Source organism: Eriocheir sinensis, chromosome 65 (genome assembly GCF_024679095.1).
Source record: "Eriocheir sinensis breed Jianghai 21 chromosome 65, ASM2467909v1, whole genome shotgun sequence".
NCBI lineage: Eukaryota > Metazoa > Arthropoda > Malacostraca > Decapoda > Varunidae > Eriocheir > Eriocheir sinensis.
The window spans coordinates 6,618,960-6,634,891 of record NC_066573.1 but is presented as its reverse complement, the minus strand read 5'-3'; the positions used below and the strand labels follow the sequence as shown (position 1 = coordinate 6,634,891).

General features: G+C 42.8%; 1 protein-coding gene across 1 annotated transcript in view; it reads right to left on the bottom strand.

The window, feature by feature from the left end:
- LOC126987544 (general transcription factor II-I repeat domain-containing protein 2-like) overlaps positions 1-12,505 on the bottom strand; it is a 32,807-nt gene extending 20,302 nt beyond the window's left edge. Inside the window, exon 1 of the mRNA XM_050844588.1 lies at positions 12,460-12,505. The gene's annotated coding sequence lies outside the window, so the exon portion shown is untranslated. The remainder of the gene's footprint in view (positions 1-12,459) is intronic.
- Between the last annotated feature and the right edge of the window lie 3,427 nt (positions 12,506-15,932).

The window sequence follows — 15,932 nt, the reverse complement described above, 5'->3', positions numbered from 1 at the left end:
GTGAAAAGCATAACTTAGTCACCACATGCTCAACAAAGGAGGTGAATTAGTGGTGACAAGAACAAACACCTTAACCCTAGAACACATATATAGGGTATTACTGCTATTAATATGGATGTGGGTTATATTTTACCCTTTAAAAAAAAAAAATAATAATAATAATAATAATAATAATAATAATAATAAAAATTTATTGATTCTGAAGAATACATGGAAAATATAACTTCTCTAGTTTCATTTACTCTACTATTTAGTAACTATTAAGGTATACTAAACATTTTAAGTGTAACTCAAAAAATAAATAAAAATACTGAAATTTGCTACATGTTTTACTAAAAGAAATTGAGTAAATTCTAATATTGAAGTTAAAGAGTTGATTGAAGAGCATCAGGTCAGGGTATCACAGCCTCCTGGTGTCAACACACACTGTATGGGAGACTGTGGGAAAAAAAAAAAAAAAAAACTAAATTCTTTGGTGAAAAAATTATTATTATTTTTTTTTTTTGTTATTCCTGTCTGTGAGCACTAAATGGTCAAGAAATATTATGTTTATGTTTTGACAGTCAAAATACAACAGTTGAGCAAAAGATACTCTTGTTTTACAATTATTTACCATTGGAAATGAACAATACTAGTAACTAAAGTTCAGTGTACAAACAATTCATATGCTCGGTGATGGACTATGGAAGATCATTTTAGCCATTTAGCCAACACTCACCACAAAACCCTACAAACCCTACAAAACAAAGCCCTCAAAACAATCACAGGCTGCACCACTGTTCAGCCAGACAGCTTGAGGATCAGCAACAATAACAACTAAAGTTCTTACCTGTATTAATGTGGGCAGTCCACACACCAAGCGTAGATGTGGCGAGGGCACACAGGGCGTGCACAGCCTTGGCATCTGTGTCGTGTCTTCCTGTCGCTGGTCCTCTCGCACAGTGAGCACCGCACCATGGGAGCCCTGCTGTCTGCCATCACTGTGAGGCCTGCTTGATCAACCCTGGCAGGTAAAGGGATGTTGCAAACAGTGCTGGTCACCGTCTTCAAGGATTGGGACATCCTTGGGTTGCTGAGCATCCTCTTTTCTGCCCATGGCTTGATAAGGGCCTCTGCCAACTCTTGCATATAGAAGCGCTTCTCAATTGCTTTACCACCTGTTCTCTGCTTATTTTCATTGTATATTATCCAGGAATTGATTACACAGGTATTTATCATCCCAAAGAAAACACACATGGGCCACCTCTTCGTCTTGCGTGATACCGAGTAGATGGCACACATTCGATGAAATGCATCTACCGCACCTTCAGTCGCATTATAATGACAAATGATCTCGGGCTTGCCATTTGGCATGATGGTTGGCTGTGTGTGCATTGATGATAGTACATGCACCAACTTCTTTTTCTTTCTTGAGGTATCCTTACAGTATGCCACCAAAGTCATGTCCTTCACGAAGACGAATGCACTTGAACCTGTCCTCTTAGTTGAAGTTTCTTTCATTTCTTGAGGTATTTCTTTCTTGTCAGCTCTCAGAGTACCAACTAGGGTCATGCCACAGTTGTGTAGGAGATCAGTTACTAGGGGCACAGACGTAAACCAACTGTCAGTTGTTACGTTTCTGTTTGTGTGGTGGTAGGGTGCTGTAAGATCTTTTGTGTACTGATGACCAACATCCTGGGCCTGGAGTTGTGTGGCCTCTCTCCCCAGGTAGGGAATTCCACTCAGCATGTACTTGGTCCTACTGTCACATATGAGAAAAATCTTGATCCTATATTGTCCTGGTTTGCTTGGTTTATACATGCGGAATGGCAGCAGCTGTTTGCCCACTGTAAGATTTTCAGTTGGGAGGTACATTTTCCCGCAGTTGCCAATGAAGATGTCCCAGATGTCACGAATTGGTGCAAACTTGTCAGTCACCTGTCTAGTGTCCCTTGTATCCTTGTCATCAAACCGCAAACAGCTGAGAAGGAAGCAGAAGCGTTCCTCTGACATGGCTGCACGGTAAATTGGTGGACCGGTCTTGGAGCTAAACATTTCCCTGGCGGTCAGGTGGCAGTCCCTCCGGCCACCACTGAGGATCAATAGCCCGAGAAGTGCACGTATTTCATCTGAATCTGTTAGGGATATCCCTCGTCTCTGGTCACTATAGTTGGCTGCCTGTCCAGGAATTACTTTGTTGGTGCACTTCACAATCTCATCAATTATGTCATCTCCAAAGAGCAAGCTCATGGCTTTTGCTGGGGTGTCTGCACTCCTTGCCTCTAGTGTTGGTCCTGGGGTGAAAGGACCGACAATGTTTCGTGCTTGTGTCCTTACCGTATTGGATGACTGTGGTTGACAATTCCACCTATAGCCAGACTTGGATGTCACTGTGCTTGTTCCGAAGTCATGAAGTCTTAAAGCATCATCGTCTTCATCGTTAGCAGTGCGCCTTCGTTTTCCCCTTGCAACAGGAGGCACAGCAGGGTCAATGGAGGGAGCAGCAGAAGACAGAGCTTGTGTAGCACCTCCTCGAGCAGCAGCACCATGGCGTCTCTTGCTCGCCCCACCAACAGCAGGGGTAGCAGGTGTCATAGAATGGTCAGCATTAGAGGTACCAGGGCTAGGAGAGGCCACTTCTTCCATGCTGAAGCTGTCAACGTCCTCTTCTTTGATATCTATTTCTTCTTTGAGGTAGACATCTCTGCCTGCAACAATGGGCTGTGTCACTGTCATGGTTATACTCATCTACTCTCTATACTTTCCCTCACTCATCTTTCCATCAATGGGTTAATCTCTCTCTACTCTCTCAACTTCTCAGGGCACATTCATGGGTTAGTGGGCTAGGAGACAAAGTTCCTGAAATTGATATCGCCACATAGCACTATTTTGACCCTCACTCTAACATGGCGCCTGGTCTGGACACGTGATGAGAATGAATGAGGGTTACTTTGTGAGGAGCGTACACATAGTCCTCAAATAACATCATCATTTGGTTCATGTTGTTTAGTTATAAGGTCACTGGCAAAAAAATACACAGGAAAATAAAGAAAACAAAGCATACAAAAACTATACATTTTTTTTTTTAAATGTTTAATATTCAAAGATGCTTGTTGATGTTTTTGTGAGCAGAAACATGCTACAGGAACTCAAGTCTTCCTCATACCATTAAGCCTATGGTAAAGTTGGCTGTGTTTAATGTCACTTCAATAAAGCCACACTTTCCATGGACCTATCAATGACATCACTGATACTTCACAATATCTGAATGGGTTGAGTTGATTGTCAAAAATGATGCTGAAGAAGAACTTTTACTAAAAAGATGTTCAGATCCACAGCAAAGGTCATAAACTGGAAAACTTCAGGTTCAGAAACAAGACAAGCAAAGACTGGTTTACAAAAAGCATAATGGATGAATGGAACAATTATGTAGTTGATGCAAATATAATAGAAAGTTTCATGAGTATGTTGGCTAGATTCATGGATGGGGAGGGCAAATAATAACTTGTTGTCAGGAGCTACCACCACGAGTAAGCCACCTGGCCTCCTGTAGTCTCCTTATAACCTTGTGTGTCCTTTGGTATTATGCTGGACACTTGTGAGGCAGAGGAAAACTCTGAAAGACCTAACTGTAAGGTACCTTGGGGCTGGGGCTCCTCCTGTGAGTCAGAGGACTGCCAGGAGACAGGCTCAGGGTTTAGGGCGAGGGGGTCCTGCTGAAGCATGTCCTGGGCCTCCTCTGTCCATGTCGGCTCCTCCTTCACCTCCACAACCTGCACGTCAACATGGGGAGGCTTCATGACTTCCGCTGGATGATCTGTGAAAATAGGTTCTTTCGTTACCCCCGGCGTGCTTTGTTGGGAGAACTCACACCAACACTTCATCCAGGTAACTTCTACCCAATATTAGGAGAACAAAAACACATCCTTGCACTTGCCATTTATTAAAGCAAACAACACATTATGAAAACATGCATCTGTGTCTTTCTTTCCCTGTAGAAAGCAACACACAACATGTTCAGACATGCAGAGTGAAGAAAATAACATTCTCTCTCTCTCTCTCCTGCAGAAATCAAGAAGTACAGTGTTGGCAGTCTAATGTATTATATATTTAGATCAAATATAAATACAAACATAGGGTAAGGAATAGATATGGAATAAAGATATTGAATAAAAGAATATGCAACTATTATTATCATTACAATTATTATTATTATAACTTACTATTATTATTATTATCATTATTATTATATATATATATATATATATATATATAAATATATATATATATATATATATATATATATATATATATATATATATATATATATATATATATATATATTATATATTTCATTTACATATTCCTATTTATTTTTTTGTGTGTATTTACTTAAGTGCACATTGTCTGCAATGTGACTTTTCTGCAGGCTTTTTTTGACATTTTTTCAGAGCTTCACTATATCATCTTGTGCAACTGCAGTCACCAACATATAATCAAAAACACCTAGATTCATCACTATCATCAACTGCTTGTCCAGCCATCACTGCATCACCAACTGCCTCTGCAATCACCGCTGTCTCATGAATACATTTCATGAGGCAAACTGTTGAGTCATACTCACCCTTTGGTAGTAGGAGGGAGGGGATGGCATCTTTCTTAGGACTCGTTGGTTTTTAGGCTTTTCAATGCTAAGCAGCCTGTACTTTAGGTCATCTGTATAATCATGTTCTGTAAAATGCACAGAGCAGACAAGGGCATACTTTGTGTGGAGGTGGCGGTAATACACCAAAGTATTCTGACTCGAGTTCCTCGTCTTCTTCCTCTATTTGATGATCAAATACATAATCAGGGTCATCATCACTATCAGCAATGCTGATGTCACTGTCCTGGTCACCAATATCTTCCTCAAGACATAATTGCTCATCAATTTCAGCGAGAGTTAGAGAGCGGTGACGCCTCCCTGCCATTGTGACTCAGAGACAAGTGATGGCCGGGGACGGGGTAAGCAGCAGCGCGTGGGCAGTGAGAGGGGAGTTGAGGTGGGAGGGCTTACGCGTGTGTTCAAATGGCGGGAAACTGTGCTGATATATGCTAGACACTTCCAGAAAAATAATTCATGTAGCTAGAAGGCATTTTCAAGCAGTAGAAGGTGAGAAAGTGATAAACTTACTTGTACGTGATTGACCACAGGAAGTAACATCTGATTTCATGTACTTGTACGTGATTGACCACTTACGGGTTAAGCATTATGTATCTCGTTTGTTTTCTTGTCCTGTTTTTTATATGTGCCGCTGGGCGAAATAAAACTCTTATCATCATCATTATTATTATTAAAAGCACTTGTATCTCAAAATGACATTTTCCCATCTTCAAAATTACAGTTAGTAAATTTTTTTGAAGAGATCTGTAATATGCCTGTACTTTTGGAAAGCACAATGGATAGAAACATAGGGTATATGATGGTAACTCTAAGTGTTGTAGGTCACTGACACTGAAGCAATATGCAAAAAATGTACAGCAAAATAACACATTTTTAACTACTGAAAAAAATCAAATTTCAATGCAATTTAAAAACTAGTAAGTGTGAATACTCAGCAATGTTCACCAAACCTCCACATGAAGAAACTGACCTAGAATCAAGGAGACCTGAGAGCTGCCACTTCTTACTTGGAATTAAAAATATTGAAATAAACAAAATAAATTTATTAAAAAGTTAATTATTATGCTTCTATACAAATGAAACTTTGTCACAGAGTGAAAAGTATAACTTAGTCACCACATGAGTACGGCTTTCCAACAAAGGAGGTGAATTAGTGGTGACAAGAACAAACACCTTAAACCTCTGCCTTCATTGCTTTTCTTCTCTTCACAGGAAGCTTCTCGGTTTCTTCCTGTGGTCCCTGGAGCAGGCTCCCCCCTCTGTCTGTGACACACTCAGCCACTTCTTCCATGCTGAAGCTGTCAACGTCCTCTTCTTTGATATCTATTTCTTCTTTGAGGTAGATAACTCTGCCTGCAACAATGGGCTGTGTCACTGTCATGGTTACCCTCATTTCATGGATGGGGAGGGCAAATAATAACTTGTTGTCAGGAGCTACCACCATGGGTAAGCCACCTGGCCTCATGTAGTCTCCTTATAACCTTGTGTGTCCTTTGGTATTATGCTGGACACTTGTGAGGCAGAGGAAAACTCTGAAAGACCTAACTGTAAGGTACCTTGGGGCTGGGGCTCCTCCTGTGAGTCAGAGAACTGCCAGGACACAGGCTCAGGGTTTAGGGCGAGAGGGTCCTGCTGAAGCATGTCATGGGCCTCCTCTGTCCATGTCGGCTCCTCCTTCACCTCCACAACCTGCACGTCAACATGGGGAGGCTTCATGACTTCCGCTGGATGATCTGTGAAAATAGGTTCTTTCATTACCCCAGGAGTGCTTTGTTGGGAGAACCCACACCAACACTTCATCCAGGTAACTTCTACCCAATATTAGGAGAACAAAAACACATCCTTGCACTTGGATAGAGAAGGGGAAACCCCCAAACCGTGTAACCAATCTGGGAATGTGGGGTTCATCACACCCCAAGCTTTAAATGAAACGAATTGCATTCTTATTTAATGTTAATAAGAAACATACAAGTGTGACTGCAAGAAATTGTCCTTTGACTATCCTTTATGACTAAGAAACTAAAAAAAATCCCTGATTCTCGTAGAATACAGATCCTTTTAATGAAGCTCTTACCCTTAAAAAATTAATCATTCATTGATAATTATCAAAAATAATAAAAAAATGGATGGCTTGCTTCCGAATCATTGAAAGTAGGGTTTGATGCCGGGGCAACAGTTTGGCAGATACTGGATGCCCCTCTCGCAAAAGAAACTCCTATCTGTGGAAGACAAATGGGAGAGACTTTTAATTTTTTTTTTGTGTGTGTGTGCATGTTCTGTGAGTGCTAATTTTTTTTCTATATGAGTTATTGACTTAGTTTAAATTGTCTACATATTGTTCAGATACATTCACCTATCCATGTGGTATGTTCAGGTATGGACTTCAGTTATATTTACCTTTTACTTTTATTCACAACATTCGAGGCAGAGGGGTACCATGTGTTCTCTGCAGGTAGACTTCTGACACTTTACACACCTCTCTCTTGTCTTTCTGTCTTTGGATCTTGGGCAAAGTCCACATCTACCAGCTGTCTGTGGGGCTTGTACAGGTGCTGTATAGAAGTTGCTGTAACCAAACACTTCTCCGATGAGCCTTTTGATGGCAGTATGCTGGCCAGGTAAAGTCAAACGGTACTTAGCCCACGGTTCGATGAGTTTCTTGCCCAACTCTTTTATGAGTCACCCTTGACATCTGTTTGCCATCTCTTTCCTTGTTCTTGGCAGTATAGATGACGTACGCATTCAGAACAGCTATATTCACTAGTCCCATGAACACACATAATGGCCAGCGTCTTGTCTGCCTGCTGAAGGTGTAGTAGGAACACAGGTGGTCAAAGGTATCCACTTCACCTTTGTGCTTGTTGTAGTAGAGGAGAGCTGTCGACTTTTCCCTCTCACCAAACTCTGGTTTGGGGTGCACAGTGGACAGTAGGGAGACAATCTTGTCTCTTTTCGGTTTGTATGAGACAAGAGTGCCGACCCCAAGCTAGAACTGTGAAACGTAAAGAGGGGTACGGCAAATCCCAGGCTATCTGCTGTTCCTCTATGAATCAGAGCATGACAGTGCACGTCTGCCCCTTCGTAGAGACACTGGAGCACTGCCATTCCCCCCACCAACCCACGTGGTAGTGAGTAGGAACATGCGCGTGTAACTCAAAAAGTGCTATTGCGCATCAAGTTGGGGTTTAAGGTACCCCACATTCCCTTTCTAGGGTTAATTAAAGCAAACAACACATTATGAAAACATGCATCTGTGTCTTTCTTTCCCTGTAGAAAGCAACACACAACATGTTCAGACATTCAGAGTGAAGAACATAACATTTGCTGGGATTTCCTGAATAAGTAGACAAAAATACATTTTGTCCTAACATCATCATCATCATCGTTTAACGTCCATTTATTCCCTATGGTGGGGTTGGACGGGATGCGAGCCTCCTCCACTGTTGCCGGTCCATAGCCATTTCTTCGTGATGTTCAGCATCCTCATACAGTACTGTCTCCAAGTTTGCGATAAATGGGTGGATGTTGCGGGTCGCAAATGTTGAAATTGCAAACTTTGAACCATTATTCTTATGGGGAAAATTGAAAACTGTCGACATCTCATCTGAAATGCCGGGCCGAAAGCCGGCGATAGAGAGAACTGGAGCCCCCACGCCCACACAGCCTAGCGCGTTCCACAGAAGGGCCGGAGACACGCCGGTCCGAGCTCTTGGCACGAGTGGTGAGAGGGCTCGACCACCACCGCGAAATGCGAGCCGCAACACACCGGGTCATTGGCCCCACACCACATGAGCGTGTCCCGCCTGCGACCAGCACTGCGTGAACACTGTGGTGGATCCCTGCCGCTTCCCCGCTGCACCAGCTTTAGCGCGGACAGTGGAGGGGGACCAGGAGCAAACAGAGAGCGCCACGCCGGGGCTTTGAGGGCCCAAGCGACGGTAGAAGTGGGGGTGGGACCAAGGATGAGAGACATATAAAGGATAGCTCGCTAAGCATTTGTTTTTCCCATAATGCACTGCGCTCGTGACGTTGCATGTAAAGAGAGAGGTCACTGGAGACCCACATGTGTGGCCGTGGCACCACTGGATTGAAGTTTCAAGAGAACACCACACTTCATAATGATGTGTAAATCCTTGAATAAAACCAAGATTCAAATGAGATTCTTGCTGGCGAGGGTCTCCAGCGAGTGTCACTGTCGTGACGTCACAGAACACGTGCCATCATGGCTGAGTTGATGACGTTTCACTGAATTATCCTTAGTTGGGTGGGACCGCGGGGGTGAGGTGAACAATGGCAGTGGTGACGCCGCAGTGCGCGCTGACGTCACAACCCCCTCCACCCCATTAACTAGAGCGGAAACCACCACTTTCTCATGCTCGCCACTCGCAATCCTGGAGACAGTGCTGCATCTTCCTCCACAACCCTTCTCCACTTTTTCCTTGGCCGCGTCGGGAGTAAACTGAATAACGAGGGGCTTCCATCTGCTGCATCTTCCTCCACAAGCCCCAGATTAAAAGATTAAATCGGATCCTGTAATGAGCCATAAAAGGCTTTTCTGTTGCCTGCATTTCCATGTTTCCATGTTTCCTGGTGGCCTTCTGCCCTCTGCCTCAAAGTTCAGTGCTCGTCTCAGGATGTGTTCTTCTCCTCTTCTCCTCACATGTCCAAACCACCTTAAACACTTTCTACACTTTTAAACCTACGTAACTTTAACAACATATAAAATTGTAATTTTTAATAGTTTTTATTTCTACGAAAAAAATAATGCATCAAGCATTATTTTTTTTGTAGAACATATAAATAAAGTATTCTTACAATTCATTATAAATGAATATCTTCATGTGATTAGAAGACAAACCTTGCTCATCAGTGATGCTGCAGTGTCCTTGGTGGTAGACAGCATCTGCCACACCCCTGGGCGGTGTCCTGGCTCCCCCAGATGTAGCTTCTGGAGGTGCTACATGTTATATGTACATACATTAGTTTTTTTACAATTCCCCTATAATAACTTTAGTGTAGGCAATTAATTAAATACTTACAGAACACCTGCCTGAACTATTCCACAGAGCTAAAAGCAAACTCTACGGATTGGTGGTTTAAATGAGTCTACCATTTGCTGCTCCACATGCATACCTGTCAAGTCTTACGTTTTTGTGGAAGTCTTACGTAATTTCGGTGATTTTCAAGTCTTCTGGCGTAAGTTGAAAATTTTACGTTTTTTCTCCGCTTGCGAAGTTTTTTTTTTTAATGTTTGTTTTAAACAATTTGAAATATATCGTACGCACCATATTTAAATTCATGTGAGCATGTTGAGTAATGGTTACTGTTATGGTTAGTGTGTGTGTGTGTGTGTGTGTGTGTGTGTGTGTGTGTGTGTGTGTGTGTGTGTGTGTGTGTGTGTGTGTGGAGGAGGAGGAGGTACCTCATGCACCCTGCTAGAGTCCGTCGGAACGGGCGCGTCACTCACTCACTCACTCTCCTGCCCTCACCCACGTAGGTAAGAACCCAAAATTCCCCTTTTCAAGTGTAATATATATGATTCCCTTTCCTGTAATTATCTATGGATATATATATATATATATATATATATATATATATATATATATATATATATATATATATATATATATATATATATATATATATATATATATATATATATATTAAAGAATTGACTCACTCGCTCTCCTGCCCTCACCCACATAGGACTCACTCACTTCTCCTGCCTCACCCATGTAGCCACGTATCATGCTAAAAGCAATTGCATTGAATCATTCTGCATTTGTTTTGAAATAAATAAATATTGAATGACAAAAAAATATGGTCTTCTTGTGGTTTAATTACCGTTTTATACACAAACTTATGGTCTCTAACACAAAATCTTATGGCAAGACATCACAGTAGCTTGACAGGTATGCACGTGTCGTCAAAGAAAACTATACTCTTATGTTAAGTATAATATCTGCCCCTTTATAATTTTTTATTTTGTAACCTTGGAATATTCACATACACAAAAATAATATACGTACATTCATAATTCATTACCTCTCATGTTTGTGAATCACAATTACAAGCTATTTAATACAACCAATAAAGATAATTCACTGTTTCAAACTTCATACATTGTTCGAAACTTGTCTTGTCTAAGAAACTGATCATGCATGATTTTTTTATAAAAATCATAAAATATTAATGGACTCACCATCTGAATGAGGAGAGTAGAGTGTCGGTGTTGCTCCAGGTTTAAACTTTTTCTGTGCTGGAGGTTCTGGAATATCAAGCAGCTCATACTTGAGGTTTCGTTCATATGCACTTGTCTCAAAGTGGCGACTGCATATGTAAGAGGTGGCTGGATTAAAAGTATCACTTCTTTTGCAAAATTTAACCCATTTCATCCTCCATTTCTCGTCTTTTGGAAATCTATGGTAGTTTATGTTGCACACTTTGGATTGCGATCTCCTGCACCCGGCCACTGCACATTGGGAAGGCATTTTCTAGGTTGCTAAAGTCACCCATCGATATAGAAGAAAATGGAGCACACGAGATGCATCTACACCTGTGGACAGATGAAGACTGGTGGGGTGATTTCAACTGAAGCAGATTGAGAGGCTGCAGGTGACGTCACTGCGCAGAAGAGGAGAATTCTGGTACAAGGTTGAGAAAACCTGGTATTTTCTGTTCATCTTGGTTCTGGGTGTCCTTATCTCTCTCCTCTCCACGCCCTGACTCCCGTTACTGCTGTGACCCTGACGCTCCTTCTCCTCCTGCGCCTCCTTTGTCCACAACGTCTATACCACTTCTAGGACAAAGCTGTGCTGCCTTGTCACTGCCACTCCGAAGAAGGACGCAAGAAGGAAGAAGCCATGCAAAGGTTCATCGCTGAGTCCGGCATGCTAAGCTTTCCCGTTGGAGATTTCCAGTTTAGTGAGGTTGTTTGGGGTTATTTACTTTTTTATAAAGTATATTGATGTCTAACCATTTCTCTCGTTTTGATTGCAGCACCCAACTTGGAACCTTGACATGTGGCGACCTCACCAGGATTGGGTCAACTGCTAATCGGAAGGTTTGTCTTGTTAAGTTGCCTTTGTGCACCACTTTCTGTCTGCAACCCGTAGGTGAGTGTTTAATCCTTCACTGTTCTTTCTGTGGCTATTGTACGCCAATGGTAGGATTTATCGGTTGATAAGTTGTTTACCAATCACTCGTAGAGTATTATATGGGAAGAAATATGTCAGAGGATGCAAGAATGAAAGTAAAGGAAATGATAAATGAAGAGAAAAAAAGAAATGATGAAAGATCAGAAGAAAAGAAGAAATTGTTTTGAAGAATGAAGAACGAAAAACTGACGAAGTGGTGGACAGGAGGCGATGAGGGAGTAAGGATGTTGATAGAAGGAGGGGAAAGAAAGGGAGAAAGGAAGAAAGATTTAAAGATTGCGTACATTAACATAGGTGGTCTAATATAAAAGAAAATTGAACTAACTGATTATTTAAGGAAAAGTGATCCAGATATTATGTGTAGCCTATAGTTGAAACAAAACTTGTAAAAGAACTGTAACTTGTGCTGGCGGGAAAGAGCAAGTACAACATTTGGAAAAAAAGACTGGAAAGAAGGAAAGGGAGGAGTGATGATAAGGACAAAACAAAACTTGAAAGTGACTGAAATGAGAAATGGAAATGACAGTGCAGAGGTGATGGCTGTGTAGGTACTGCTAAAAGGTGGAGAGAAGACTAACATAACAACAGCCTATTTCAAGCACTCTGTCGGTTGACCTCCCCTTCTACTGGCCTTGCTCACGGTCAGCCAGCGTCACTCACCGTCCTGTCAAAAGAGCCTTCCTCTTCAGTGTTGTAGGGGCCATGGGACCACTGCCTCTATGGCCCTAGCACCAGCATTTTGTTTACAATTTTACCTCAGCTGGCTGGTGGGTTTTCCTTTCCAACGGCCCCCCTTCATCTTGTTTTGACATTTTTTTATTGTCTCCTCCTATTGTGGGGAGTAGGGAGTCCTTCTGGATCTGGATCTGGACGAATAATGCGCAGGGCACCTCTACAGCAGGTGCATAACACGCATATTTGTGTTGGGTGTTGGGGGGACGGGGGAGCCGTGTGCAGGGGAGGGAAGTGAATCAAGTGTTAGTGTTGGTGTGTTGTGGTGAGAAGTGAGTATGTATTTGTCACACACTTGCCACACACCTTCCCCTAACAGCCAACTGTGTGCCAGCAGCCGGTGTGCCGCCAACCCACTATTACGCCCTCGTACTTTACCACAATTTGGCCACCAGCCGTCGGTGCAGCGGAGCGGGGCACCTCATCATCGGTAAGCTCAAAAACTAATTATAGGTTTTTGAAAGCAAAACAATTCAGGCTTTACAAGGTTATACTTAATTAAATTCCAAGAAACATTCTTAAGCTTCGTCTTTGAGTTTCCGGTGTCAATGTTAGGCGTAGGGGCTCACCTTTGGGTGCAGGAAGATGAAGTGTAGGTACCGTGCCAGCCTTCAGTGTCTTCAGGTGCTTGGGGACTGGCCGATCGAGGAGTTCATATTTCAAAAATCTTTTATAATCACTTTTTTGAAAATGATGGCTGCATATCCTTGCAAAAACTGGATTGATTGTATGATCTGCGTTGCACAATGAGACCCATTTTTTCCGTAAACATTCATCTCGTGGAAAACTGTGAAAAACAATTCCACGTTTGTGCTTATAATTGGATGTGCAGCCACCTACAGCACATTTATTAGGCATCCTGTCCGTCAACGATGTGCACCCGACCCCCTCTCGTTCCTGACTGACTCGGGCCCACGCAACGGACCCCGTCTTTGAAGGCAGCGTGACGTCATGCGCGAGTCCGACGAGATTTTGGCGGAAAGTTACTTACCAGAGGCCGGATTCATCAAGCCACTACAAGACCGGTCGTTGGTATAAGTCTTTAAGTAAATCTGTCCTCTTCGAATGATCCTTTTGTTTAGGCTGCTCCGATGACAGTGAATGAAGTACTGGCCTGGTCGACACTTCTTTCATTGCCATTGGAGCGTTCCTAAATGATGGAGTTACCAGAAGACTTACCAACAACAGATCTCGTAAGTGGTTTGATGAATCCGGCCTCAGACTTGTTACTATAATTAAATTTTGGGTAAACTGTCCTGAAGACCACCCATCAACCCGGACTCTAGAACTAGAAGAAACCGTCCAAGTGAATCAAGAATGAGTTCCGGGGGCAGCATGAGCCAAGGATAAATAGCGCCACTATAAAACACTTGCCTGCGCCATGACGGGTAGGCCCCTGAAGAAAGCCTATACCGGCGCTATAGGCGAACACGTAAAAAAAAAAAAAAAAAGTAAAAGGAATGTCTTATAGGCACTCAATAACTCAAATAGCCTGTGATACATGTCAAGGCGGGCTGCTGACGACCTATAAGAGGCAACAACGATAAAAGGGTAGGCTACTGAAATATGTGGGATGAGAGACTTCCAATATAAGTCTGGGTGCTTCTTTATGAGTGCTGCTGCTGTGATGGATGGATTTAATCAACAATACTTATCGCTGTAAAACATTATCAACAGCAGTTAGGGAAGTCTTTCTCTTACCTACAAATCCCTTACTCGCGTGGACCTTTTGCCTCGACCCTGAACGTATAGTAAGCTGTTCAATTTGATATAGCTAGGTAGGTTACTCGTCCCAGGCCACGTGGCTAACACACTGCCCAAGGTTCATCAACGCCAAGGCACTTTACTTCACAGAGACCTAGGTTTGCGTAGGAACCCTAGCAGGTGTAACACAAACCTCAGAATTCTTGCATACGAAACACTCGATCGTTCGGCCACACATAGAATAGTGTATCACCGTCTGGGATCCACACACTAACAATAACATAAATAAATCAGAGGCCATACAAAACAAAGCTGCAAGATGGGTCAGATGTGATTACAGACACACTACATCAGTCACTTTGCTTATAAACAAGACATAAAACTAGACTACACAGACAACAAATGCTATATAAAATCACAAACAATTTAGTAGACATAAACAAAGACACTTTTTTTACATCCAACAACTACACAATCCACTAGAGGCAGCCACAACCTTATATACCACACTTACCAGACTAACACTATGATAGTATCTTCAAATATTCATTCTTTCCCCGCAGCATCCGAGAGTGGAATCATCTCCCATCTCATGTAGTTAATATAGTCCCACTCTTGACACATGTAGGAATAGGATCATCAGTCATTATCTCCTTAATCCTGGCCCTTTACCATATCCCAATACCTTTCCGCATCCTAACCCTTATTCTAATCCTGCCCTGGCCCCTTGGATCCCCCGCATATCATGCCACCCGAGAATAGCCCTCTGCGGGTCCCCTAGAAATGAAATGAAAACTCTTTTCTGTTACCTGCTTGCAGTAACTTTAGCCAATAGTGAGAAAATTAGTGCAAAGTGATGAGGGGAAGGAGGGGGCACTGATTCGATCCATTACCTGCTGTGCTGCTCTTTCAACACACACACACACACACACACACACACACACACACGCGCGCGCGCGCGCGCTAAAGAAAAAAATATAAAATTAGTTTTCATAGGTGTACACGTGTGATGTCAGCCTCTCGATTGATTTTTTTTTTTAAAGTTCTGCCTATTGTGCCAGTAGGCTTTCTTGTTGGTACCTGATGGTCGGCCTCAGTCTATTAATTATGGCTCAGGCAAGTGTTTATGGTGGCGCCATCTTGCTTAGCTCATATGCTGTACCCTGGACTCCTGAGGTCATCTTTCATCCTCCTTTTACAGAGATAATCTATAGAGTCCGGCGGGTTGATAGGTGGTCTTCAGCAGGATCCATACGAGAGATCCTGGTCTTCAGGATCCTGGTCTTCAGGACAGCATGTGAGTACGTATAAGTCACTCCGACCTTAAGGTCGGAGTGACTATAATTATAATTATAGTCCTAGGCCACTTGGCGGTGACTAAAAAATCCCAGCTTGTGGAGGCGAGGGGAACACGACCCCGGGACCTCCAGGGCCGTAATTTCAGGGGGAAATCTTGGCCCCCAGTGTTTTCCTAAATGTGCCCTTCGACCCACGCCCGAGTCTTGCATCGACTCGACACCCCGCTACGGTCCGCCGCATACGGCAAAGGCCCATTTCCCTTAAGGGGAAACCAACCACCCCAAAAATCTGCCAAATTACGGGTCTGTGCCCCCCTGCACACTGACCACTCAGCCACCGCCTCTCTCTCTCTCTCTCTCTCTCTCTCTCTGACTGAGTGAATGTTTGGGAGTGTGTGC